This window comes from Stenella coeruleoalba, assembly GCF_951394435.1.
Source record: "Stenella coeruleoalba genome assembly, contig: scaffold_32, whole genome shotgun sequence".
NCBI lineage: Eukaryota > Metazoa > Chordata > Mammalia > Artiodactyla > Delphinidae > Stenella > Stenella coeruleoalba.
Genome location: NW_027646093.1, coordinates 3,340,186 through 3,366,802, shown reverse-complemented (window position 1 = coordinate 3,366,802; position 26,617 = coordinate 3,340,186). Strand labels below are relative to the sequence as shown.

The 26,617-nt window shown below is 41.0% G+C and overlaps 1 long non-coding RNA gene across 1 annotated transcript; it reads left to right on the top strand.

Annotated features, from left to right (window-relative positions):
• The first annotated feature begins 378 nt into the window (after positions 1 to 378).
• Positions 379 to 26,133, top strand: LOC307181347. Its single transcript, XR_013826469.1, has 3 exons — positions 379 to 529; positions 22,227 to 22,291; positions 25,854 to 26,133. It is a non-coding gene; the product is annotated as an uncharacterized lncRNA (long non-coding RNA).
• The last annotated feature ends 484 nt before the right edge of the window (positions 26,134 to 26,617 follow it).

The following is a 26,617-nucleotide window of genomic DNA, read 5'->3' as shown; positions in this document are numbered from 1 at the left end:
ACCCGTGGAATGGGTACCATGCAATATGACTTCAAAGGGTCTTCATTTGCTCACCGAACCTCTCCAATCCTATCACTGCTGCGTTTATGCCCCTGTACACACGCTTGATTCTCTTTCGGAGACATAGCAATCCATAGGTTTTCAGATACTTACTAGTCAGGTACATTCTTAGGCGTTTAATATGGGGTGTTGAGTCTATTTCGTTGAGCAAGGAGTAGCTCTTGTCCATTCCATATTTGGCTTAAGGAAATTTATCTGTGCTCATTTCAATCCCTGGTTTTATGCAGCACCCCAACTCACCTTTCCTCTTAAGCAAGCATAAGTTGGTTTTCTAAATTTGAGACCCTGTTCTGTTTTGCAATCCAGTTCCTGTGTAGCCAAGTTTCCATTCCGTGTATTAGTGATATCTTATGATGTTTCTTTTTCTGTGTGACTTATTTCAGTTAGAATTATCATACCTGAATCCACTCATTATGCTGCTACGGGCCTGATGACATAGATTTCATTGTTGAGTGATATTGCATTCTACGTAAGTACCACAACTTCTTTATCCATTTTTCACTTTCTGCGATATTGAACTTTTACCGTAAATGGGGTTCTTGTAAACAGAGCTGTCCCAAACTTTGGGGTGGCTGTGTCTTTTTGACTTTAATTTCCCTAAGCTATAGGACCATAAGTGGAAGTGCCCTAGGCTCTGTTGCTTTGTTTTTTAGATGTTTCAGGAAACACCATACAGTTCTCCCCGAGTGGCTGTTGGCAATTTACATCCCGCCCATATGCATAACAAGGCTCCCAGTTCTCCATGGCCTGTCCTGCCTTTCTGGATTTTACACTTTTCTCAGATGGCCCTTTTAACCAGTGGGAAGTGAGACTTCATTGTAGTGCAGATTTGCTTTGCAAGCTTGCTTGGTTGTACAAAAAGTGCATATGCGTTTTTTCCTGAATATATTCAGGAAAAAACACATACGCCCTTTTTGGCCAAGTGCATCATTGTCGACGTTCTGCCTCATTTCCTATGCTTTAAATGCAATTCCAGTCTACCTCCTGAAATCGGTTTCCTGCAATTCTGCCTTTCTTTCAATGCCTCTTCATAGCCTTTCCTCAATATCCTTTTTGAAAATTGTTGGCCTTTATAACTCTGCACGTTTTTGAATTGCAGTGGCCCTGAGCTCCATTTTTCAGCTCTTATTTTTGTGATCTTGCCTCATAACCGCAGGATTCCTTCAGGCCCTATTGTTCTTGTGGGACACCTTGCTGTGCCTTTGGTTAATTCTTCTTACTGATGTGAAATTAGAGTGACATGTGCCCATTGAAACCACTACATTAGTTTCTCACTGGTTCCCCCTAACCCATTCATCCTCCGCACTATCTGCAGACTGTGCGATACTGGGACTTAAAGGCATTGACTCTCCATGTGAGGTTGTTGTTAGTAAAGCGGCTGGAATGTCGATCCGGAGCCCCAGGAGAGGAACAATGAGGTGTGTTTTAGAAACCTTTCCTGATCATATGGTATACCAGTCGCTGGGTTTCCCAAGCATGGTTTAGCTGTAGGAAGATTCCCTTCAACCTGGAGTGTTGGGACCCTTGGAATGAGTAGCATGAAGTATTGCATTAAACTTTTGGCAGTTGCTCACCAAAGCTCACCAATCCTCTCAGCCCCAAGTGTCCAGCCTTATGTCTTATCCAGCTGTGGGTTTATATGTGGTCAATCCAGGTTGCATCACAGCCCCTGAGCGAATTTTGTAAGAATTTTTCTCTCTTTCATTGTTTCTGCGTTTTGTTTTTAAAATTTATTTCTATAATGGGGTTTAGCTCATCTTCACTGCTGTGTTTGTGCCGCTCTGCACACACTTGATTCCCTTATGGAGATATATCAATACATGGGTTTTAAGATTCTTATTACTCAGATATATTTCTCTGCGGTGTATAGGGTGTGTTGAGGCCAGTTCATTGAGCAAGGTGTAGATCTTGTCTAATACCTATTTGGTTTATTGAACGGTATCTGTGCTAATTTCAAACTCTGGTTTTATGCATCACCCCACCTCTCCTTTCCCCTTAAGCTGACATAAGTGTGTTTTCTAAATGTGAGACACTGTTCTGTTCTGTAATTCATTTCTTGTGCAGCCATATTTACCCTCCCTCTATAAGTGATATCTTATGATATGTTTCTTTTTCTGTTTGACTTATTTCAAGTAGTATTATCGGACCTAAATCCACTCTTTATCCTTCTACTAGCCTTATTACATTGATTTCATGGTGAAGAGATATTCCGTTGTACATAAGTACCACATCTTCTTTATCCATTGTTCTCTTTCCTGGGATATTTAAGGTGTACTGAAGTTGAGGTTCTTGTAAACAGAGTAGCCCTAAACTGTGGTGTGCTTGTGTCTTGTTGATTTTTAGACTTCCCTAGATATACTCCCATGATTGGAAGTGTCCTATGCTCTGTAGCTCTGTTTTTTAGATGATTTAGGAACCACCATACACTCCTCCAGAGTGGCTCTCGGCAGTTCACACACTGCCCATCAGCGTATAAAGGCTCCCTGTTCTCCATGGCCTGTCCTGCATTTCTGGTTTTTACAATTTTTTAGGATGGCCCTTTTGACCGGTGGGAAGTGAGACTTCTTTGTTGTGCACATTTGCATTGCTTGCTTGGTTCCTTGCCCATAAGGTGCATATGCGTTTTTTCCTGGATATAATCAGGAAAAAACGCATACGCCCTTTTGGGCCAACTGCATCATTGTCGAAATTCTGCCGCTTTTCATGTGCTTTAAAGACGAGTCCAATCTATCTCTTGAAATCTGTTTCTTGCAATTCTGTCTTGCATTCAGATCCTCTTCTTTGCCTTACCTCAACATAATTTTGGACGTTAGTTTTCATTTATAACTCTGCAGGTTTGTGAATTGCAGTGACCCTGAGCTCCATTTTTTAAGTTGCTCTTTTGTGAGCTGGCCTCAAACCCGCAGGATTGCTTCAGGCCCTATTTTGGCTCCAGCGAGGTGGGCTGAGCCTTCTTTTAATTCTTATTCTTAATGGGAAATTAGAGTGATATGTGCCCGTCCAAACCCCTACAACTATTCTCTCATTGGTTCCCCCTCTTCCTGTTCATCCTCCTCACAATTTGCAAAATGTGTGAAACAGAAGTTGAAATGTGCTGATTCTCCAAGTGGGGAGATTCTAAGTAGCGTGGCTGGAATGGTGAACAGGAGCACCAGGAGAGGATAAATGAGCTGCATTTTAGACACATCTCCCGATCACATGGTGTACAGTCCTCTGGGTTTTCCATGCATGTTTTAGCTGTAGGAAGATCCCTTGAACCTGCAGATTTGGGACCCATTGAATAGGCACCAGGTAGTATTACTTTAAAGGGTGTGCATTTCCTCACCCAAGCTCACATTTCTCTTAGCGCAAACAGTTTCCAGCCTTATGTCTCATCCTGCTGTGGGTCTAGACGTGTTCAATCCATGTTGCATCACCGTCCCTGAGGAAAAGTTGTAAGAGGTTTTCTCTGTCTCTCTGTCGTTTATTTTTTTCAATTTATTACTATATTGGTTACAGCTGATTTTCAAAGCTCTGTTTCTTGCTGCTGTACATCCACTTGATTCACGTACAGAGAGACATCAGTAAATTCTTTTTCAGATTCTTACCAGTCGTATATATTCTTTTCCGGTGACTTGAGTGTGCTGAGTGTAGTTCTTTTAGCTACCGTGTAGGCCTTGTTGATTATCAGTTTGGTATTTGGAATGGTATCTTTGCTAATTTCAACCTCCTGGATGATGCCTCACCCCTCCCCACCTTTCCCGTTTAGCAGCCTTATGTGTGTTTTCTACATATTTGACTATGTTTTTGTTTTGTAATTTATTTCATGTGTAGCTATTTTGGATTCCACCTTTAAGTGATATCTTATGATATGTGTCTTTTTCTTTTTGAATTCTGTCACTTAGAATGATCATACGTAACTCCTCCAGAGTTGTTACAACTGGCCATATTTCATTGATTTCCAGGCTGAGTAATATTCCACTCTACATAAGTACCTCATCTCTATCCATTTTTTCCCTCCAGAGACATTTAAGTTATATCCTAGTCGAGGATCTTTTAAACAGAGAGGGGGTAAACATTGGGGTGCCTGTGTCCTCTCGATTTTTGTTTTTCCCAAGATATACGCCCATGAGTGCAAGTGCCCTATGCTCTGTAGCTCATTTTTTAGATGCTTTAGTAAACACAATATACTTCTCCAGAATGGCCGTTGGCAATATACATTTCCACTATAAGTCTCACAGGGCTCCCTCTTCTCATTGCCCTGTCCTGCATTTCTGTTGTTTACGCTTTATGAGGATGGCTCTTGTGACTGATGCGAAGTGATATCTTTTGTAGTATTGATTTCCAGTGCCCACCTGTTTGGTTGGCTAAAAAAGTGTATACCCTTTTCTTGAATATATACAGAAAAAAACGCATACACCCTTTTTGGCCAACTGCAATGTTGGCAATGTTCAGCTCCTTTTCTTGTGCTTAATGGCGAGTCCTTTCTACCTCCTCAAATCCCTTTCCTGCCATTCTCCCTTGCTTACAAGTCCTTTTCTCTGACTTTCCTCAAGACATTTTTCAGTGATGGATATTTTCAACTCTGCAGTTTCGTGAATTTTACTGCCCCTGAGTTCCATTGTTCAACTTGTGTTTATGGGAACTGGCCACAAAGCAGCAGGATTTCCTCAAGCCCTATACTGTTTCCATGGGCAACCCTAGCCTTTGGTCAATTCGTCTTCCTGATTGGAAATTAGAGTGACATGTGCCTGTCTGAACACCTAGGACTTGTCTCTCATTGTTCCTCATCCTTCCGCTTCATCCTCTGGACAAATTCCAAACTGTACGCAACAGGATGTTGACAGTGCTGACATCTCCAAGTGGGGAGACTGTTAGTAAAGACGCTGGAGGGGTGAACCCGAGCACCAGGAGATGAGGAGATGAGATGCCTTTTCCAAACTCTTCCCGATCAGACGGTATACTATCCTCTGGGTGTGACAGACATGTTTTAGCAGTAGGAAGAGTCCCATTCATGTAAGGAGAACACCAGGGCTTTTTCAAAATCAGTGTCTCCCCGAAACCCAAACTGGGGAAGTTTTTAAGCTACGGCTACACATATGTTCATTAAGGGCCTTGGGAAGTAGGCAGAGTCCAAACTTTAGATGATTGAAGTCTTCAGGGTCAGAAGCACTCACCACCAGCTTCCCTTAGGCTACACTTTAACTGTCATTGATAGATGATGTCAATAAAAATATCTATTCTTTTTCAGATTATTTCCCCTTATAGGTTATTGCAAAATGTTGAGTGTAGTTCCCTGTGCTATACAGTAGTTCCTTGTTGATGATCTATTTTATACATAGCAGTGTGTATGTGTTAATCCCAAACTGTTAATTTATCCCTCCTCCCACCTTTCCCCTTTGGTAATAATAAATTATAAGATTTTATACTTCTCAGAAATGGGGGAGCTGAAAGAGAGGTATCATTTTCAATGGAAAAGCATTTAAAACAAGATTGAAGGTTTAACCAAGATTATTAGATGTACATCCTTGGAAAGAAATCACTTCGTTTCTCTAATATTGACCTGACAAATAAGACAAACCCTTTCACTGAACTTGCTTATAATAAAGTGATGGAAATATCAAATGGAAGTGTTAGAAACATCTTATTTTACCCGAGCCTTATACACTGTTCTATGTTAACTACAGTTTGGCTCACACATCTGTTCATTGAGGTTACAATAGTCTCAATTTCTGTTACTGATCCTCCAGAGTGGACCCCAACAAGTGTTCCCCTGCCCAGTGTCATTGGGGCCAACAGATCGAGACTGAGTTTGGTTCACAAGCAAAGGAAACTTTATATTTTGATCAGAGAATGGAGAGGTGAGAGCATGCACTACCCCGTGGGCTGTGGGCTGGGCTGCTGTGTAGAGATCCTGTCAGAGTCATTGGGAGGGAGGGGACAGAGCTTTCAAGGGCTGGGTTGGCTGCAGCTCAGGCTCTATATCGTGGAGTCTGCACTGGGCCCCAGGAGCTGAGGTGTCGACCCAGCCATTCTGCACTAGGAAATCTGGTCTGAAGTGGCGGGTGTGGAGCCTCTGCATGCGAGACCCTAGGAGTACGTGAAATTAGACAAAGCACAAAGGATAAAAAAGTTAGACTTGACTTTATTGCACAGATTCTATTTTTATCTCCCAGGGATTTTTAATGGGCTTTGCTGGGGACAAACCCCTCCTCTGCCTTTTGTCCCGTTCCTCATTCTTGGAGTTCTGAGGGTGCAGACCCTGCTTCTGTAACTGCTGAGTGCTGAGTTGGGAGCCCTCATACCCAGGGGCGAGGGTCAGAACTTCTCCCCAGCAGCCTCCAGGTGACGTTGATTTTCCCCAGGCCCCCTGCCTCCTTGCTCGTCCACCTGAACACCAGCATTGGAAGTGTTATAGATTCTAATGACCTTTAAGGGTCCAGGAAAGAGATGTGCAGAGACGTTGTGGGGGCCGGTTTCACCCCGCCCCACATTTGTTCGGCCACCTTAGGCTGACCGTTTCTGCCAGCCTAGATGCTCTGACCAGTAGTCTGTGCTTTCTTCAATTAGGCCCCTGAATTAACGTACAAACAGCACCAGGTGTCAGAGCCCTGCCCACTCAACTCCCAGACAGTCCAGGGTCAGTGGTGATCAAGGACCATGATGGCCACTGAGTCAACAGCCTTTTGAAGTAAACAGGAGTCCAGCCGGTCTTATTGGCCACCATCATCACGGTGTCTGTAGGCTTTTCTATAGTGACAGTGTGATATACGGTTCCCCCGCCAAGATTATTAGCTCCCCTCTGGGTGCAGTAAGTCCTGCAAGCAGTAGTCTACTGTTTTGGGACACACTCTTGTTGTTTTATGAGAAAAACTCCAGGTCAAGTGATGTTCACACGAGTCGTCATGGTGCCCTGTTGCCCCCGGTTATCTCTCTGGATGTTGGAGTTGGAAGGCCTCCTCACTCGAGGTCGGTGTGCCAACGGAACGAACCCTGCAACTTCAGGGCATGGTTGGTGGTTAGGATCACCACGTGGGGTCCTTTTCCCTTAGGAGGGAGGTGGCCTTTTGGGCTGCTGATTTCCAGGTTTTTAGATACCGCCAGTATCTTGGCCAGATGTGGCAGTGGGTCAAGCCCCTTGGTGACCATAGTTTATCCTACCTGGATGGCATTCTTGCATTGTTCCATTTCAAGTGGTCCCAGTTTTTGCACTAATTCTCCAATGGCGATTCACCTTTCACCGGGAATGTAAAGGTCAAAGGGTTTAGCTAAATTAGGGAGTTCCAGGGCAAGGGTCTGAATTGACTGCTCTTTCCATTCTTGAAAGGCCACTTCTGGATTCTATTCAAAAGGATCATCATCTTTTCCTTTCAGTGTTTCATATAGAGGCCCAGCTAGTAGACTGTAGCTAGGGATCCAGAAGCAGCAAACCCTGGCCTCCCCAGGAACCCCTAAGCTGTCTTCTAGTTTTAGAAAGGGGTAAGGCTGAAAATGGTTTCTTCCCTTTCCTGGGATGGGCTTCTCTGACCTTCTGTGAGAATGAAGCCCAGGCAGGTCACCGCAGTCTGTGATATTTGAGCTTCTTTTTGGACGACTTCTATCCTTTATTGGCTTGGTAGTTCAGAGGCCTCCTTAGTAGGGCTGGCGATCAGAATGTCATCTGCGTATTGAAGGAGGGTTTCCTTTTCCAGAGGTAGAACTTTTAGGTCTTTACCTAAGCTTTCCCCAAAGACGGTGTGGGAATTTTTGCACCCTTGGGGCAAGACGGCCCGGAAGTATTGTTTTAGTTGTATGTTGAGTCCTGCCACTCACAAGCCAAAATTTCTTGTGACTCTGGGACTAATGGAATACAAAAGAAGGCATCATTGAAGACTAATACAGAATACCATGTCCTGGTGGTTGGTAGAATGACCAGCAGGGTGTAGGAATTAGGAGCAGCTGGAGGTATATCCTCGGTGGCTTCACTGACTGTCCTGACATTCTTTACCAGGTCCCCAGCAGCCCATGGGGCTCTCGTGGTCAGACCAATCCCCGGATACAGAGCTACCCTTGCAGGTACCGTGGCAGGGCTGGGCACACAGGAACCATGCACATAGCCCTCATTGCAGAGCACCCCCAGCTCACCTGTCACTCAGAGCTGACTCAGAGCACCTCAGAGCAGGACTTGAACTAACAAACAGCAGCTGCGACAGGTCTGTGACCCTGGTCATCACTCTGTACGGCCTCCCTCCACCTGGTCTTCCAGAGACTTCCACTGCACCCGGGGCACCAGGCCTCTGTCTCCAACCACCACCCACCCCTCCTCTCCCTGACTCCTGGGTTCCTCTCATTAGGAGAGTGTTTTCTTGAAGTTGTCTCCCACTCATGGGCCAGATAAAATGATTAGAAAACAAGCCAAAGCTGCAGCCCCTTGTCTATCTTGACTCTCAGGAGCCCACACCTGTTCCTTGGACCTGGCCGGTTCAGCAAGTTCCATTTTCTGCAACTGTGAGCCCCTGAGGGGTGATGATTGGCTGACCTGGGCAGCCTTACCGTGCCGGCCAGCCCTCCCCAGGTGTGCCTGGGTTGAGATCAATATAAATACCACTCCAGGCAGCAAGAGCCCCTGCAGCCGTGCCTGACGCCATTTTCTCTGCCCTGTCAGCAGTCTCGGGGCTGGGCTGGTGGGAGGGAGTGAGAGGCCACAGCTTTGTGGGTGGCCCAGTGTGAGTGGGGCTCTGTTGGACTTTCTGCAGCAGTTGCCAGGCTGCCACCTGCTAAGGAAGAGGATGTGTCACCCATACCTGCTGCTGGAATTTCTCCCTGGGCAGAGGTGAGGAAGGAAAAAAGCAGTGGGGGCAGGGACAGGACGGGTATCTCAGGCAGGGAAATGGAAATCTTCCAGAAGAGCACCCAGGGCCAGTACCATCCTGGCTGGCCTGCAGGCACCAAGTCGGCTGGCATGCTGTCACTCGTGTGGCTCCATGGCCCTTCCTCTAGGCTTTCAAGTCCTTGTACATATTCAGGTGTTTTACCTGGGAAGGTTGGGAACAGTTCAGCAGCAGCTGGCCTGGGGCTCATCTCACGTTTACTCACAGATGCCTCGGCACGGTCCCCCAGGCTTGTAATGAGGACACTCCTTGCGGGGGGGCTGCTGGCTGCATGCGAGATGATTCCCCACCTCTGACCAACTTCAGAATTGTCTACCACTGAAGCAAGTGCCCTGATAGGGTTTTCATCTGTATAACTGGTGGGTTCTGTTTTGTTTTTTCTTTTCTGTTTCAAGGTAGGTTTTATTCCTCTTTTTTGTACTTATGGATGTAAGCATGGAAATAATTCATTCATATAAATACATGTATGTGAAGGGAATAACTTTTTTCCGTTTTTTAAAAAATTTTATTTTTCATTTTATTTTATTTATTTTTATACAGCAGGTTCTTATTCGTTATCTATTTTATACATATAAATGTATACATGTCAATCCCAATCTCCCAACTCCTCCCACCGCCACCCCCCCCCATGGTTTTCCCCTCTTTGTGTCCATACATTTGTTCTCTACATCTGTGTCTCTATTTCTGCCCTTCAAACTGGTTCATCTGTACCATTTTTCTAGGTTCCACATATATGCGTTAATATACAATATTTGTTTTTCTCTCTCTGACTTACTCCACTCTGTATGACAGTCTCTAGATCCATCGACGTCTCTACAAATGACACAATTTCATTCCTTTTTATGGCTAATAGTCCATTTTATATATGTACCACATCTTTATCCATTCGTCTGTCTGTGGGCATTTAGGTTGCTTCCATTACCTGGCTATTGTAAATAGTGCTGCAATGAACATTGTGGTGAATGTGTCTTTTTGATTTATGGTTTTCTCTGGGTATATGCCCAGTAGTGGGTTGCTGGATCATATGGTAATTCTATTTTTAGTTTTTTAAGGAACCTCCATACTGTTCTCCATAGTGACTATCAATTTACATTCCCACCAATCGTGGAAGAGGGTTCCTTTTCTCCACACCCTCTCCAGCATTTGTTGTTTGTAGATTTTCTGATGATGCCCATTCTAACAGGTGTGAGGTGATACCTCATTGTAGTTTTGATTTGCATTTCTCTAATAATTAGTGATGTAGAGCAGCTTTTCATGTGCTCCTTGGCCATCTCTACATCTTTTTGGAAGAAATGTCTATTTAGATCTTCTGCCCATTTTTGTATTGGGTTGTTTGTTTTTTTAATATTGAGCTGCATCAGCTGTTTATATATATTGGAGATTAATCCTTTGTCCATTGATTCAGTTGCAAATATATTCTCCCATTCTGAGGGTTGTCTTTTTGTGTTTGTAGTTTCCATTGCTTTGCAAAAGCTTTTACGTTTCATTAGGTCCCATTTGTTTAGTTTTCTTTTTTATGTCATTACTCTAGGAGGTGGATCAAAAAAGATCTTGCTGTGATTTATGTTAGAGTATTCTTCCTAAGTTTTCCTCTAAGAGTTTTATACTGTCCGGTCTTACATTAAGGTCTCTAATCCATTTTGAATTTATTTTTGTGTATGGTGTTAGGGGGTGTTCTAATTTCATTCTTTTACATGTAGCTGTCCATTTTTCCCAGCACCACTGATTGAAGACACTGTCTTTTCTCCATTGTATAGTCTTGCCTACTTTGTCATAGATTAGTTGACCATAGGTGTGTAGGTTTATCTCTGGGCTTCTTTCTTTTTTATTTTCCTTTTACACCTTTATTGGAGTATAATTGCTTTACAATGGAGTGTTAGTTTCTGCTGTATAACAAAGTGAGTCAATTATACATATACATATATCACCATATCCCCTCCCTCTTACATCTCCCTCCCACCCTCCACATCCCACCCCTTTAGGTGGTCGCAAAGCACTGAGCTGATCTCCCTGTGCTATGTGGCTGCTTCCCAGTAGCTATCGATGTTACATTTGGTAATGTATATATGTCCATGGCACTCTCTCACTTCGTCCCAGCTTACCCTTCCCCCTCCCCGTGTCCTCAAGTCCTTTCTCTATGTCTGTGTCCTTAATCCTGTCCTGCCCCTAGGTTCTTCATAAACTTTTTTCTTTAGATTCCATATATCTCTGTTAGTACACGGTATTTATTTTTCTCTTTCTGACTTACTTCACTGTGTAGGACAGACTCTAAGTCCATCCCCCTCACTACAAATAACTCAGTTTTGTTTCTTTTTATGGCTGAGTAATATTCCATTTATATATGTGCCAGATATTCTTTATCCATTTATCTGTCGATGGACACTTAGGTTGCTTCCATGTCCTGGCTATTGTAAGTAGAACTGCAATGAACATTGTTGTATATAACTCTTTTTGAATTATGGTTTTCTCAGGGCAAATGCCCAGTAGTTGGATTGCTGGGTCGTATGGTACTTCTATTTTTAGTTTTTTCAGGAACCTCTATACTGTTATCCCTAGTGGGTATAGCAATTTACATTCCCAGCAACAGTGCAAGAACGTTCCCTTTTCTCCAGTAAATGCCTCTCCAGCATTTATTGTTTGTAGATTTTTTGATGATTGCCATTCTGACTGCTGGGAGTTGATACCTCACTGTAGTTTTGATTTGCATTTCTCTAATGATTAGTGATGTTCAGCATCCTTTCACGTGTTTATTGGCAATCTGTATATCTCCTTTGGAGAAATGTCTATTTAGGTCTTCTGCCCATTTTTGGATTGTGTTGTTTGTTTTTGTGATATTGAGCTACACGAGCTGCTTGTAAATTTTGGAGATTAATCTTTTGTCATTTGCTTCATTTGAAAACATTTTCTCCCATTCTGAGGGTTGTATTTTCGTCTTGTTTATGTTTTCCTTTGCTGCGCAAAAGCTTTGAAGTTTCATTAGGTCCCATTTGTTTATTTTTGTTTTTATTTCCACTTCTCTAGGAGGTGGGTCAAAAAGGATCTTGCTGTGATTTATGTCATAGAGTGTTCTGCCTATGTTTTCCTCTAATAATTTTATAGTGTCTGGTCTAACATTTAGATCTCTAATTCATTTTGAGTTTATTTTTGTGTATGGTGTTATGGAGTGTTCTAATTTCATTCTTTCACGTGTAGTTGTCCAGTTTTCCCAGCACCACTTACTGAAGAGACTGTCTTTTCTTCATTGTATATCTTTGCCTCCTTTGTCATAGATGAGTTAGCCATAGGTACGTAGGTTTATCTCTGGGCTTTCTATCTTGTTCAATTGATCTATATTTCTGTTTTTGTGCCAGTACCATATAGTCTTGATTAATGTAGCTTTGTAGTATAGTCTGAAGTTAGGAAGTCTGATTCCTCCAGCTCTTTTAATTTCCCTCAAGACTGCTTTGGCTATTCGGGGTCTTTTGTGTCTCCATACAAATTTTAAGATTTTTTTGTTCTAGTTCTGTAGAAAATGCCAGTGGTATTTGATAGGGATTGCATTGAATCTGTAGCTTGCTTTGGGTACTATAGTCATTTTCACAATATTGATTCTTCTAATCCAAGAACATGGTTTATACCTCCATATGTTTATATCATCTTTGATTTCTTTCAGCAGTGTCTTATAGTTTTCTGAGTACAGGTCTTTTACCTCCTTATGTAGGGTCATTCCTCCGTATTTTATTCTTTTTGTTGCAATGGTGAATGAGATTGTTTCCTTAATTTCTCTTTCTGATCTTTCATTGTTAGTGTATAGGAATGCAAGAGATTTCTGTGCATTAATTTTGTATCCTGCAACTTTACCAAATTCATTGATTAGCTCTGGTAGTTTTCTGGTGGCATCTTTAGGATTCACTATGTGTAGTATCGTGTCATTTGCAAACAGTGACAATTTTACTTCTTCTTTTCCAATTTGTATTCCTTTTATTTCTTTTTCTTCTCTGATTACTGTGTCTAGGACTTCCAAAAACTATGTTGAGTAATAGTGGTGAGAGTGGACATCCTTGTCTTGTTCCTGATCTTAGAGGAAATGCTTTTAGTTTTTCACTATTGAGAATGATGTTTGCTGTGGGTTTGTCATATACTGCCTTTATTATGTTGAGGTAGATTCCCTCTATGCCCACTTTTTGGAGACTTTTAATCATAAATTGGTGTTGAATTTTGTCAAAAGCTTTTCCTGCATCTATTGGGATGATCATATTTTTATTCTACAATTTGTTAATATGGTGTATCACATTGATTGATTTGTGTATATTGAAGAATTCTTGCATCCCTGGGATAAACCCCACCTGATCATGGTGCATGATCCTTTTAATGTGTTGTTTAATTCTGTTTCCTAGTATTTTGTTGAGGATTTTTACATCTATATTAATCAGTGATATTGGTCTTTAATTTTCTTTTTCTGTAGTATCTTTGTCTGGTTTTGGTATCAGGGTGATTGTGGCCTCATATAATGAGTTTGGGAGTGTTCCTTCCCCTGAAAAGTTCTGAAGAGTTTGAGAAGATTGGGTGTTAGCTCTTGTCTAAATGTTTGATAGAATTCACTTCTGATGCCATCTCGTTCTGGACTTTTGTTTGTTGGAAGATTTTTAATCACACTTTCAATTTCATTACTTGTGATTGGTCTGTTCATATTTTCTATTTCTTCCTGGTTCAGTCTTGGAAGGTTATACCTTTCTAAGAATTTGTCCATTTCTTCCAGGTTGTCCATTTTATTGGCATAGAGTTGCTTGTAGAGGTCTCTTAGGATGCTTTGTATTTCTGTGGTGTCTGTTACAACTTCTCCTGTTTCATTTCTAATTTTATTGATTTGAGTCCTCTCCCTCTTTTACTTGAGTCTGGCTAAAGGTTTATCATTTTTGTTTATCTTCTCAAAGAACCAGCTTTTAGTTTTATTGATCTTTGCTATTGTTTTTATTTCATTTATTTCTGCTCTGATCTTTATGATTTCTTTCCTTCTATTAACTTTGGGTTTTGTTCTTCATTCTCTAGTTCCTTTAGGTGTAGGGTTAGATTGTTTATTTGAGATTTTTCTGGTTTCTTGAGGTAGGCTTTTATTGCTATAAACTTCCCTCTTAGAACTGTTTTTGCTGCATCCCATAGGTTTTGGATCATCGTGTTTTTGTTGTCATTTGTCTCTAGGTATTTTTTGATTTCCTCTTTGATTTCCTCAGTGATCTCTTGGTTATTTAGAAATGTATTGTTTAGCCTCCATGTGTTTGTTTTTTACGTTACTTTCCCTGTAATTGATTTCTAATCTCATAGCATTGTGGTCGGAACAGCTGCTTGATATGATTTCAGTTTTCTTAAATTTACTGAGGCTTTATTTGTGACCCAAGATGTGATCTATCCCGGAGAATGTTCCGTGTGCCATTGAGAAGAACTTGTAGTCTGCTGTTTTTGGATGGAATGTCCTATAAATATCCATTAAATCTATCTGGTCTATTGTGTCATTTAAAGCTTGTGTTTCCTTATTAATTTTCTGTCTGGATGATCTCCATTGGTGTAAGTGAGGTGTTAAAGTCCCTTGCTATTATTGTGTTACTGTTGATTTCCTCTTTTATAGCTGTTAGCAGTTGCCTTATGTATTGAGGTGTTCCTGTGTTGGGTACATATATATTTATAATTGTTATATCTTGGATTGATCCCTTGATCATTATGTAGTGTCCTTCCTTGTCTCTTGTAACATTCTTTATTTTAAAATCTATTTTATCTGATATGAGTATTGCTACTCCAGCTTTCTTTTGATTTTCATTTGCATGGAATATATTTTTCCATCCTCTCACTTTCAGTCTGTATGTGTCCCTAGGTCTGAAATGGGTCTCTTGTAGACAGCATATATATGGATCTTGTTTTTGTATCCATTCAGTGAGCCTGTGTCATTTGGTTGGAGCATTTAATCCATTCACGTTTAAGGTAATTATCAATATGTATGTTCCTATTATTATTTTCTTAATTGTTATGGGTTTGTCTTAGTGGGTCCTTTTCTTCTCTTGTGTTTCCCACTTAGAGAAGTTCCTTTAGCATTTGTTGTAGAGCTGGTTTCGTGGTGCTGAATTCTCTTAGCTTTTGCTTGTCTGTAAAGCTTTTGATTTCTCCATCAAATCTGAATGAGATACTTGCTGGGTGGAGTACTCTTGGTGGTAGGTTCTTCCCTTTCATCACGTTAAATTTATCATGCCACTCCCTTCTGGCTGGTAGATTTTCTGCTGAGAAATCAGCTGTTAACCTTATGGGAATTCCGTTGTATGTTGTCATTTTTCCCTTGTTGCTTTCAATAATTTTTCTTTGTCTTTAATTTTTTCAATTTGATTACTGTGTGTCTCGGCATTTTTCTCCTTTGGTTTATCCTGCCTGGGACTCTCTGCGCTTCGTGGACTTCGGTGGCTATTTCTTTTCCCATGCTAGGGAAGTTTTCAACTATAATCTCTTCAGATATTTTCTCGAGTCCTTTCTCTCTCTGTTCTCCATCTGGGACCCCTATAATGCGAATGTTGTTGCATTTAATGTTGTCCCAGAAGTCTCTTAGGTTGTCTTCATTTATTTTCATTCTTTTTCTTTATTTTGTTCCATGGCAGTGATTTCCACCTTTCTGTCTTCCAGGTCACTTATCCGTTCTTCTGTCACAGTTATTCTGCTACTGATTCCTTCTAGTGTATTTTTCATTTCAGTTATTGTATTGTTCATCTCTGTTTGTTTGTTCTTTAATTCTTCTAGGTGTTTGTTCCTTAATTCTTCTAGGTCTTTGTTAAGCATTTCTTGCATCTTCTCGATCTTTGCCTCCATTATTTTTCTAAGGTTTTGGATCATCTTCACTATCATTATTCTGAATTCTTTTACTGGAAGGTTACCTATCCCCACTTCATTTCGTTGTTTTTCTGAGGATTTATCTTGTTCCTTGATCTGGTATAAAGTCCTCTGCCTTTTCATTTTCTCTATCTTTCTGTGAATGTGGTTTTCCTTCCACAGGCTGCAGAATTGTAGTTCTTCTTGCTTCTGCTGTCTGCTCTCCAGTGATTGAGTCTATCTGAGAGGCTTGTGCAAGCTTCCTTATACGAGGGACTGGTGGTGGGTAGAGCTGGGTGTTGTTCTGGTGGGCAGAGCTTTAATCTGCTTGTCTGTGGATTAAATAAAAGTTTAATAAAAAGTTTAATCCACTTGTCTGCTAATGCATGGGGCTGGGTTCCCTCCCTGTTGGTTGTTTGGACTGAGGCGACCCAGCACTGGAGCCTACCTTGCTCTTGGTGGGGCTAATGGTGGACTCTGGGAGAGTTCACGCCAAGGAGTATTTCCCAGAACTTCTGCTGTCAGTGTCGTTGTCCCCATGGTGAGCTGCAGCCACACCCCACCTCTGCAGGAGACCCTCTAAAACTAGCAGCTAGGTATGATCATTCACCTACGGGGTGACTGCTCCTTCCCTTGGGTCCTGATGTGCACACTACTTTGTGTGTGTCCTCCAAGAGTGGAGTCTCTGTTGAGACTCTGAGTCTCTGAATGCAGTTGAGACTCTGAGTGGAGTCGCACAGACTCTGGGTCCTGTGAAGCTTCGATGTTTTGTGGTTCTAGAAATCCTATAGGAGACAGTCCACAGCAGGTGAAGCTAATGCTGTCATAGAGGTGGTGAAACCAAAGATCTGCAGTTCCGACTAGAGGTGCTGATGTACAAACAGGACAAAATCATCTCATGTGAATGTAGTTCAGGCACGTTTAAAATGAATGCAGTCATGTTAATGCCTAACATCTTCTATCTTGTGCCTCTCCTCAAGGACCCCCTCCTCAGTTCCTGAGGCTCCTGTAAGTCATGTACAGGGGAATGGAGAGTGGGCTCTGTCCAGTCTGAGCCCTGAGTTACCCTGTGTGTATCTTAGGATACTTTGTATTTCTGTGGTGGCTCTTGTAACATCATCTCTTTCAGTTCTGATTTATTTGGCCCCTCTCTTTAAAAAAAATACTACTGTTGTCTTTTATTCTTTACAGAAGTTTAATAAGTGTTTGATCTACTACCCTTACTCTATGTATACTTTTTGCCGTGAGATTTTTACTTTTGTTTGTTTTCTTGTTACTGTCAATAATTAGTGAGAATTCTTTTAAGCTACCTTCAACATTGCTTATAAAGCTGCTTTATTAGTGATGACAGAGCTTTAATGGAAGTCGTGTTCTGGTTGTAAATTAGAATGCAATGTGCCAGCAAAAAGCCCCTTAAGTGTATGTCTCATTACTTCTCGTTCTTTTTTTCCCCTTTTTTTCTCTCTTTTTTTTCTTGTTCTTTTTTTAATGTTTATTTTTTATCAGAGCAAATTTGATTAAAATGTTTTGTTTGTTCTAGGTGTGTAAGATGTTGTTCTTTTACACATATACATGTATCTATACTTCTTCAGATCGTTTTCTCATGTAGCTTGTGACACAATGTTGAGTAGTCTTCTCTTGGTATTCCATAGGTCTTTGGTGATTATATATTTCACATGTGTTTCTATATCTATGTTAACCCCAATATCCTAATGTATCCAGTCCTCACACCTTTCCATTTGGTGAACCATAACTTTGTTTAATGAATCTGTGATTGCCTTTCTCTGTGGAAATATCTTCATTGGTATCAATTTTTAGCTAACACCTATAAGTGATATTATAGGATATGTGTCTTTTGCTGTCTGACTTAGTACAATTTGCCTGATTACCTCTAGAATCATCTACGGTGCTGCAAACGGCATTGTTTCATTTTTTTCCCTAGATAATATTCCATCTGTACATGTACCAGTTCTTCTTTGTCCACTCACCTGTTGATGGACTTTTTGGTTGCCTCCATGTCTTGGCTATTGTAATACTGCTGCACTGCACATTTGCCTGCCTGTGTCTTTACAATTCTGTCTTCTTATGTTATAGGCCCAGGAGTGGGCATCCTGTATCATATGGTATCTCGGGGTTTACCGTTTAAATGCACCACGATTCTGTGCTCATTATTGGCTCTTTCCAGGTTACATCCCACTTAAAGTTGAGGGTATGCATTTCTCCACAACACCTTCAGCATTTATTTATTTATTTATTTTTAATATCTTTATTGAAGTATAATTGCTTTACAATGGTGTGCTAGCTTGTGCTTTACAACAAAATGAATCAGTTATACATATACATATGTTCCCATATCACTTCCCTCTTGCGTCTCCCTCCCTCCCACCCTCCCTCCCCTCCAGGCGGTCACAAAGCACCGAGCTGATCTCCCTGTGCCATGCTGCTGCTTCCCACTAGCTATCTACCTTACGTTTGGTAGTGTATATATGTCCATGCCTCTCTCTCCCTTTGTCACAGCTTACCCTTCCCCCTCCCCATATCCTCAAGTCCATTCTCTAGTAGATCTCTGTCTTTATTCCTGTTTTACCCCTAGGTTCTTCATGACATTTTTTTCCCTTAAATTCCAGGTATATGTGTTAACATACGGTATTTGTCTCTCTCTTTCTGACTTACTTCACTGTGTATGACAGACTCTAGGTCTATCCACCTCATTACAAATAGCTCAATTTCGTTTCTTTTTATGGCTTCAGCATTTATTGTTTGTAGTTTTCTTGCTGATGGATATTCTGACTGGTGTGAGCTGATACCTCTTTGTGGTTGAATTTGCATATGACTCATAATCCTTTGAAATTGAGCTTTAAGTCATGTCCTTTTTATTTTTCAAACTGTGATTACAGCTTAGCTCTTCAAAGTGTTTTCTAAAGTATGTGTTACATTTTGAAATTTATTGGCCATTACCTCCCTCAAAACATTTTGAGGGCAGGTTTCATTTACAGCCCTGCAGTACTTGTTCACATGAAGTGACCATTAGCACAGGCTTTAAAGCTGCTTTTGCAGGTAACGGCCAGATTGCGGCAGCCTTTCTTTGTTCCCCATGCTGGTACTAGGGAAACAGAGCTTCCGGCCGGTGGTCTTCCTCGGTTATAAATTAGAGTGGAATGTGCCCGGATAAACCCCCAAAGGCTGATGTCTCCTTACTTTTGTTTGTTTTTTTAATTTAATTTATATTTTTATCGGAATAATATTCCATTTTGTATATGGACCACTTCTTGGTGCATTGCTCTGTTGAGGGACATTTTCGTTGCTTCCAAGTGTTGGCTATATTAAATATTGCTGGAGTGCAAGATTGCCAGCTTGTGACTTTTTGATTCTCATTTTCTCAGGTGATAGTCCCAGCAGTGGGTATGACTGATTGACTAGTAGCTCAATGTTTACCTTTTCAAAGCACCTCCATTGTGTTTTCATTAGTGGCTCTTACCATGTCTCCCTTAGAGCCGAGGGTACGAACTTCTCCACAATCCCTTCAGCATTTATAGTTTGCAGCATTTTTGCTAATGGCCAATCTGACTGTTGTGACCTGATAGGTTTTTGTAATTTGGGTTTGCATGACTTTAAAAATTCCTAAAATTCATCATTTTCCACGCCTTTTTCCTTTCTGTTAAAAATCAAGTGTGAGTACAATCTATCTCTTGAAGCTGTCTTCTTGGAAGGTTGCCCTCTTTTGAATTTTTGGTGGATATTCGACCCCAGGATTTTTTTGGAGGGCAGATGTCATTACAGAACTGCAAGTTTGGTGAATATTTAGTGACCATTAGCACTGGGTTTAAAGCTGCTGTTGTGGGAAACGGCCACAAGGAGGCAGCATTTGTCCTTTCCCAAATCTGGGTACTAGGGCAGCAGAGCCTTTCTGGAAGTCGTGGTCCTAGGTTTTAAGTTAGAATGGAATGTGCCAGGAGGAACGCCCATAAGTTTATGTCTCATTACATCTTGGTTTTTAAAATTTATTTAATCGGGGTAATGATTAGATATTGTTTGTCCAGATGTACACAATCTGGTTCATTTGTACAATATATATGTCTATTCATGTTCAGATCCTCTTCCCATGTAAAATATTACAGTGTTCCATAGACCTCCCTTGCTATATGGTCCGTCTTTTTGATATATGTTTATTATATGTATTTGTATACGTATGGTAACGTTAATCTTAATTTATCCATTCTGCCCACCTTTCCTTTTAGATAAGCATACTTAATTTCTAAGTCTGTGAGTGTCTTTCTCTGTGGAAATATGTTCATTTGTGTTAGTTATTAGATAACGCCTATAAGTGATATCATAGGATATAGGTCTTTTGCTTTCTGACTTACCTCATATTCTGTGATTATCTCCAAGCTCATCTATGGCACCTCAAATAGCAGTGTTTCATTGTTTTCCATGGCTAATATTCTATTGTGAACGTGGACCACTTCTTCTTCATCCATACATCTGTTGATGGACATTTTGGTGGCTTCACTGTCTTGGCTATTGTGAATAAGGCTGCAGTGCAGCTTTTGCAGCCCGCGTCTTCTCGATTCTGGTCTTCTCAGGTGAGAGGCCCAGTGGTGTGACTGCTGCATCGAATGGTACCTCAACTTTTACTTTTAATCGTAGCTCCTTTCTGTTCTCATTATTGGCTCTTACCACGTTACATCTCACCAGCAGCTAGAGGGTACACAGTTCTCTAAAACCCCTTCAGAATTTATTGTTTGTAGACCTTTTGCTGATGGTCAGTCGACTGGTGTGAGTTGAAACCTTTTTGTACATTAGATTTGCATGAGTCTAATAATTCCTGAGGTTGAGCTTTCACCCATTTTCCTTTTTTTAAACAAGAGAGTGAGTCAAACTTACCTCTTCATACTATCGTCTTGAAAAATTTGCCAGTTTTGAATTTTATTGTCCATTCCCTACCTCAGCACAGTTGTTTAGGGCAGGTGTCCTTTGCAGCCCTGAGTCCTTGTGAATGTTAAGAGAACATTAGCTGTGGGCTTAACGCCGCTCTTGCGGAAAACGGCCACAAGGCAGCAGAATTTCTACATTTCCAACTCTGGGTTTTTGGGCAGCAGAGCCTTCCTGGAAATCGTGTTAGTAGGCTGCAAATTAGAGTGGAATGTGCCAGAGCACATCCCCAAGAGCTTATATCTCCTTACTTCTTGTTTGTTTTATAAATTTAATTTTTATTAATTATCAGAGCAAACTTGATAAAAATATTTTGTTTCTCCTAGGTGTACAGAATCTCGTTCATTATATCAATGTATCTGTCATTTATCTTTGCATTCTTTACCATGTAGGTTATTACAGAGTGTTGCCTAGACCTCTCTTGGTATTCCATAGGTATTTTGTGATTATATATTTCATATGTATTAGTACATGTCTGTTAACCCTCATATCCTAATTCACACATTCCTTACACTTTTCCATTGGTTAAACATAATTTTTTTTTCTTAATCCATGCTTTTCCTTCTCTTGGAAATAAGTTCATGAGTATCAACTTTTAGGTAACACCTAGAAGTGATGTCATAGGATATCTGTCTTTCACTTTCTTTCTTTAATTTGAGTGATTATCTCTAGGTCCTTATATGGTGGTGCAAACGGCACTGTTTCATTGTTTTCCATGGCTTATATTCCATTGTTTACATGGACCACTTCCTCTTTGTGCATTTTTCTGTTGATGGACATTTTGGTTTCTTCCAAGTCTTGGCTATGTTAAATATTCCTGCAGTGCAGGATTGCCAGTCTGTGTCTTTTCCATTCTGCTCTGCTCAGGTGATAGGCACATCAAAGGACCTACCAGATCACATGGTAGCTCAATTTTTACCCTTAAACGCACCTCCATTATGTTCTCACTACTGGCTGTTACCAGTTTACATCCCCCCCAGCAGCTGGAGGGTACACAGTTCTCTGAAACCCCTTCAGCATTTATTCTTTGTAGACTTTTTGCTGAAGAACATTCTGACGGCTGTGAGGTGAACATTTCTGTAATTGGATTTGCATGGCTTTATTCATTGCTGATGTTGCGCATTTTTCAATTCCCTTTTATTTTAAAGAGAAAAAAAAGAAAAGACAAAATGTGCGTAAAATATGCCTCTTGACATTGTCTTCTTGAAATGTTGACGTCTTTTGAATTTTCTGGTCGATTACGACCCCAGGACATTTTTGAGGCCCGGTGTCCTTTACAGTGCTGCACATATTTTGAATATTAAGTGACCATTACCTCTTGGTTTAAAGCTGCTGTTGTGTGAAACAGTCACAAGGCGGCAGCATTTCTCCTTTACCAAATCTGGTTACCAGGACAACAGAGCCTTAATGGAAGTCCTGTTCTAGGTTGAAAATTAGAATGGGATGTGCCAGGAAAAATTCCTTTCAGTTTATGTCTCATTATTTCTTGTTCATATTTTTAATTTAATTTTTATTTTTTATCGCAGCAAATTTGATTACAATGTTTTTTTTTTTTTGTTCTAGGTGTGCAAGATGTGGTTCTTTCACACACATACATATATCTATTCTTCTTCAGAACCTTTTCCCAGGTAGGTTATGACACAATGTTGAGTAGTCTTCTCTTGGTATTCCGTAGGTCTTTGGTGATTATATATTTCACATGTGTTTCTATATCTATGTTAACCCCAATATCGTAATGTATCCAATCCTCACACCTTTCGATTTGGGGAACCATAAGTTTGTTCAATGAATCTGTGATTGCCTTTCTCTGTGGAAATATCTTCATTGTTATCAATTTTCAGGTAACACCTATAAGTGATATACGTTAGGTGTCTTTCGCTTTCTCACTTACTACAAGTTGCATGGTTACCTCTAGACTCATCTATGGTGCTGCAAATGGCATTGTTTCACTTTTTTCCCGAGCTAATATTCCATCTCTACATGTAACAGTTCCTCTTTGTCCACTCATCTGTTGATGGACTTTTGGTTGCTTCCATGTCTTGGCTATTGTAATACTGCTGCAGTGCAGATTTGCCTGCCTGTGTCTTTCCAATTCTGTCTTCTTATGTTATAGGCCCAGGAGTGGGCCTGCTGGATCATATAATAGCTCAATATTTACCTTTTAAAGGCACCTCCACCCTGTTCCCATTAGTGACTCTTACCAGGTTACGTCCCACTTCAAATTAAGGGTATGCATTTCTCCACAACCTCTTCAGCATTGATCGTTTGTAGTTTCTTTCCTGATGGTTATTCTGAATGGTGTGAGCTGATACCTCTGTGTGGTTGGATTTGCATGTGTCTCATAATCCTTTGAAACTGAGCTTTCAGGCATGTCCTTTTATTTTTCAAACGGTTATTACAGCTTAGTTCTTCAAATGGTTTTCTTGAAATATGTGCCACATTTTGAAATACTTTGGCCTTTACCTCCCGCAAGACATGATGAAGGCAGGTTTCCTTTACAGCCCTGCAGGACTTGTTCATATGAAGTGACAATTAGCATAGGTTTTAAAGCTGTTTTTTCAGGTAATGGCCAGAGGGTGGAGCATTTCATAATTCTATGAAACGTAACTGAACACACAATATATATTTTTTCTTTTAAATTTCCATTGTTACTTTTTTAAAGTACAATTATAATTGAAGTTCTTTGTAACAAGTGAAATTTAAAAAATTAAAGGAAAAGATAATATTTTACCACTTGTCATCCTTTCCCATTTACTGAAACGACCAGCATAATGTGTAGATTTCTCATTTTATCCAGGTGTTCTATACATCTGGAATATCATGCTTCTCACTGTAGAAAAACAGATTTAGCTCTCACACTTTTTATAGGCTACATAACATTCCATAGAACAGAAGTACCAACTATTTCAGACTTAGCTTTTTGAGGGACACTCAGGTTACTTTCTGTTTTATTTTGTTGTTCTTTTTTTGGGGGGGGGTAGGAGTTTATTATTTATTTATTTATTTTTGTTGTGTTGGGTCTGAGTTTCCGTGTGAGGGCTTTCTCTAGTTGTGGCAAGTGGGGGGCCACTCTTGATCTCGGTGCGCAGGCCTCTCACTATTGCGGCCTCTCTTGTTGCAGAGCACAGGCTCCAGATGCGAGGGCTCACTGGTTGTGGCTTATGGGCCTAGTTGCTCCATGGCATGTGGGATCCTCCCAGACCAGGGCTCGAACCTGTGTCCCCTGCATTAGCAGGCAGATTCTAACCACCGCACCACCAGCGAAGCCCTCTATTTTGTTGTTCTGCTAGTTTGTTTTAACCCAAGAAAATATTTTTTTAAATACAAAAAAACAAAATTAAGCTAAGGGTAAGGATTAGGGTTTAGGGTAAGATTTAGGGTTAGGGTACGGGTTAGGATTATTGTATGGCTTAGAGTATGGTTTAGGGTTATGGTTATGGTACGGGTTAGTGTTAGGGTACAGTTTAGGGTATGGCTATGGTTTAGTGTTAGGGTACGGGTTAAGGTATGGGTTAGTGTTAGGGTATGGGTTAGGATTCAGGTACGGTTTATGTTCAGGGTTATGGTTAGGTTTAGTGTATGGGTTAGTGTTAGGTACGGGTTAGGGTTAGGTTTAGTGTTAAGGAAGGGGTAGAGTTTAGGGTACAGGATAGGGAACAACAAAGGGTTAGGGTTAGGGTACGTGTTAGGGTACAGTTTAGTGTTAGTGTATGGGTTAGGATTAGGGTACGGTTTAGGGTAAGGTTTAGAGTTAGGGTTAGGGGACAGGTATGGTTTGGGGTACAGTTTAGGGTATGACCACGGGTTAGGAGTAGGGTAAGTGTTAGGGTACAGTTTAGTGTTAGTGTACAGGTTAGGATTATGGTACGGGATAGTGTAAGGGTTAGGGTTAGGGAATGGGTACAGATTAGGTTGCAGGTTAGGGTATGACAACGGGTTAAGGTTAGGGTACGTGTTAGTGTATGGGTTAGGATTAGGGTACGGGTTAGGTTATGGGTTAGTGTTAGGGGATGGGTTAGGATTAGGATACGGGTTATGGTACGGTTTAGGGAAAGGGTTAGGATACGGGGTAGGGTTAGGATAAAGTTTAGTGTATGGCTATGTGTTACTGTTAGGGTACATGTTAGCGTACGGGTTAGTGTTCGTGTACAGCTTAGGGTAAGGGTTAGGGTTAGGGAACGGGTACGGTCTCAGGTACAGGTTAGGGTATGGTAGCGGGATAGGGATAGTGTACGTGTTAGGATGAGACTTCTTTGTAGTGCAGATTTGAATTTCCCGCTTGCTTGGTGGGCCAAAAAGTGTGTATGCATTTTATCCTGAATATACTCAGGAAAAAACGTATACGCCCTTTTTGGCCAAGTGCATCGCTGCCAAACGATGTGCCAAACAGGAGGTTACAAGCACTGACTCTCCAAGTGGGGAGATTGTTAGTAAGCGTCTGGAATGGCGAACCCGAGTACCAGAGGACGAATAATGAGATGCGTTTTAGAAACCTTGCCCGATCACACTGTGGACCATCCTCTGGGTTTCCCACGCATGTTTTAGCTGTAGGAAGAATCCCTTAAACCTGGAGGGTTGGGACCCATGGAATGGGTAGCACGCAGTACTACTTCAAAGGGTCTGCATTTGCTCACCGAACCTCACCAATCCTCACAGCCCCAAGTGTCCAGCCTTATGCCTCACTCAGCTGTGGGTGTAGATGTGGTAAATCCAGGTTTCATTACAAGCCTGAACGAGTTATTTAAGAATTTCTCTCTCTTTCACTGTCTTTGTGTTTTGATTTTGAAATTTATTTTTATAATGGGGTTTAGCTGATTTGCACTGCTGTGTTTATGCCGCTCGATGCACACTTGATTCTCTTACGGAGACATATAAATACATAGGTTTTAAGATTCTTACTACTCAGATATATTCCTCTGCGGTGAATAGGGGGTGTTGAGTCCACTTCGTTGAACAAGGAGTATATCTTGTCTATTACTGGCTTATGGAACGGTATCTGTGCTCATTTCAATCTCTGGATTTATGCAGCACCCCAACTCACCTTTCCCCTTAAGCAAGCATAAGTTGGTTTTCTAAATGTGAGACTCTGTTCTGTTTTGTAATTCAGTTCATGTGTAGCCAAGTTTACATTCCCTCTATAAGTGTTATCTTATGACTAGTTTCTTTTTCTGTGTGACTTATTTCACTCAGAATCATCGAACCTAAATCCACTCATTATGCTGCTACGGGCCTGATGACATTGATTTCATTGCGGAGTGATATTCCATTGTATGTAAGTACCACAACTTCTTTATCCATTTTTCTCTTTCTGGGATATTTAAGTTGTTCCGTTGTCGAGGTTCTTGTAAACACAGCAGCCCTAAACTTTGGGGTGGCTGTGTCTTTTTTATTTTAATTTCCCTAAGCTATAGGACCATAAGTGGAAGTGCCCGAGTCTCTGTAGCTTTGTTTTTTAGATGTTTCAGGAAACACCATACACTTCTCCAGAGTGGCTGTTGGTCATTTACATCCCGCCCATCAGCATAACAAGGCTCCCAGTTCTCCATGGCCTGTCCTGCCTTTCTGGATTTTACACTTTTTTCAGATGACCCATTTAACCGGTGGGAAGTGAGACTTCATTGTAGTGCGGATTTCCATTGCACGCTTCCTTGGTTGGCAAAAATGGCCGTATGCGTTTTTTCCTGGATATATTCAGGAAAAAACGCATATGCATTTTTTGGCCAAGTGCATCATTGTCGAAGTTCTGCCGCTTTTCATGTGCTTTAAATGCAATTCCAATCTACCTCCTGAAATCTGTTTCCTGCAATTGTGCCTTGCTTTCAAGTCCTCTTCACAGCCTTACCTCAATATATTTTTGGACGATAGTTGTCCTTTATAACTCTGCAAGTTTGTGAATTGCAGTGACCCTGAGCTCCTTTTTCCAACTCGCTTTTTTGTGAGCTGGACGCAAAACG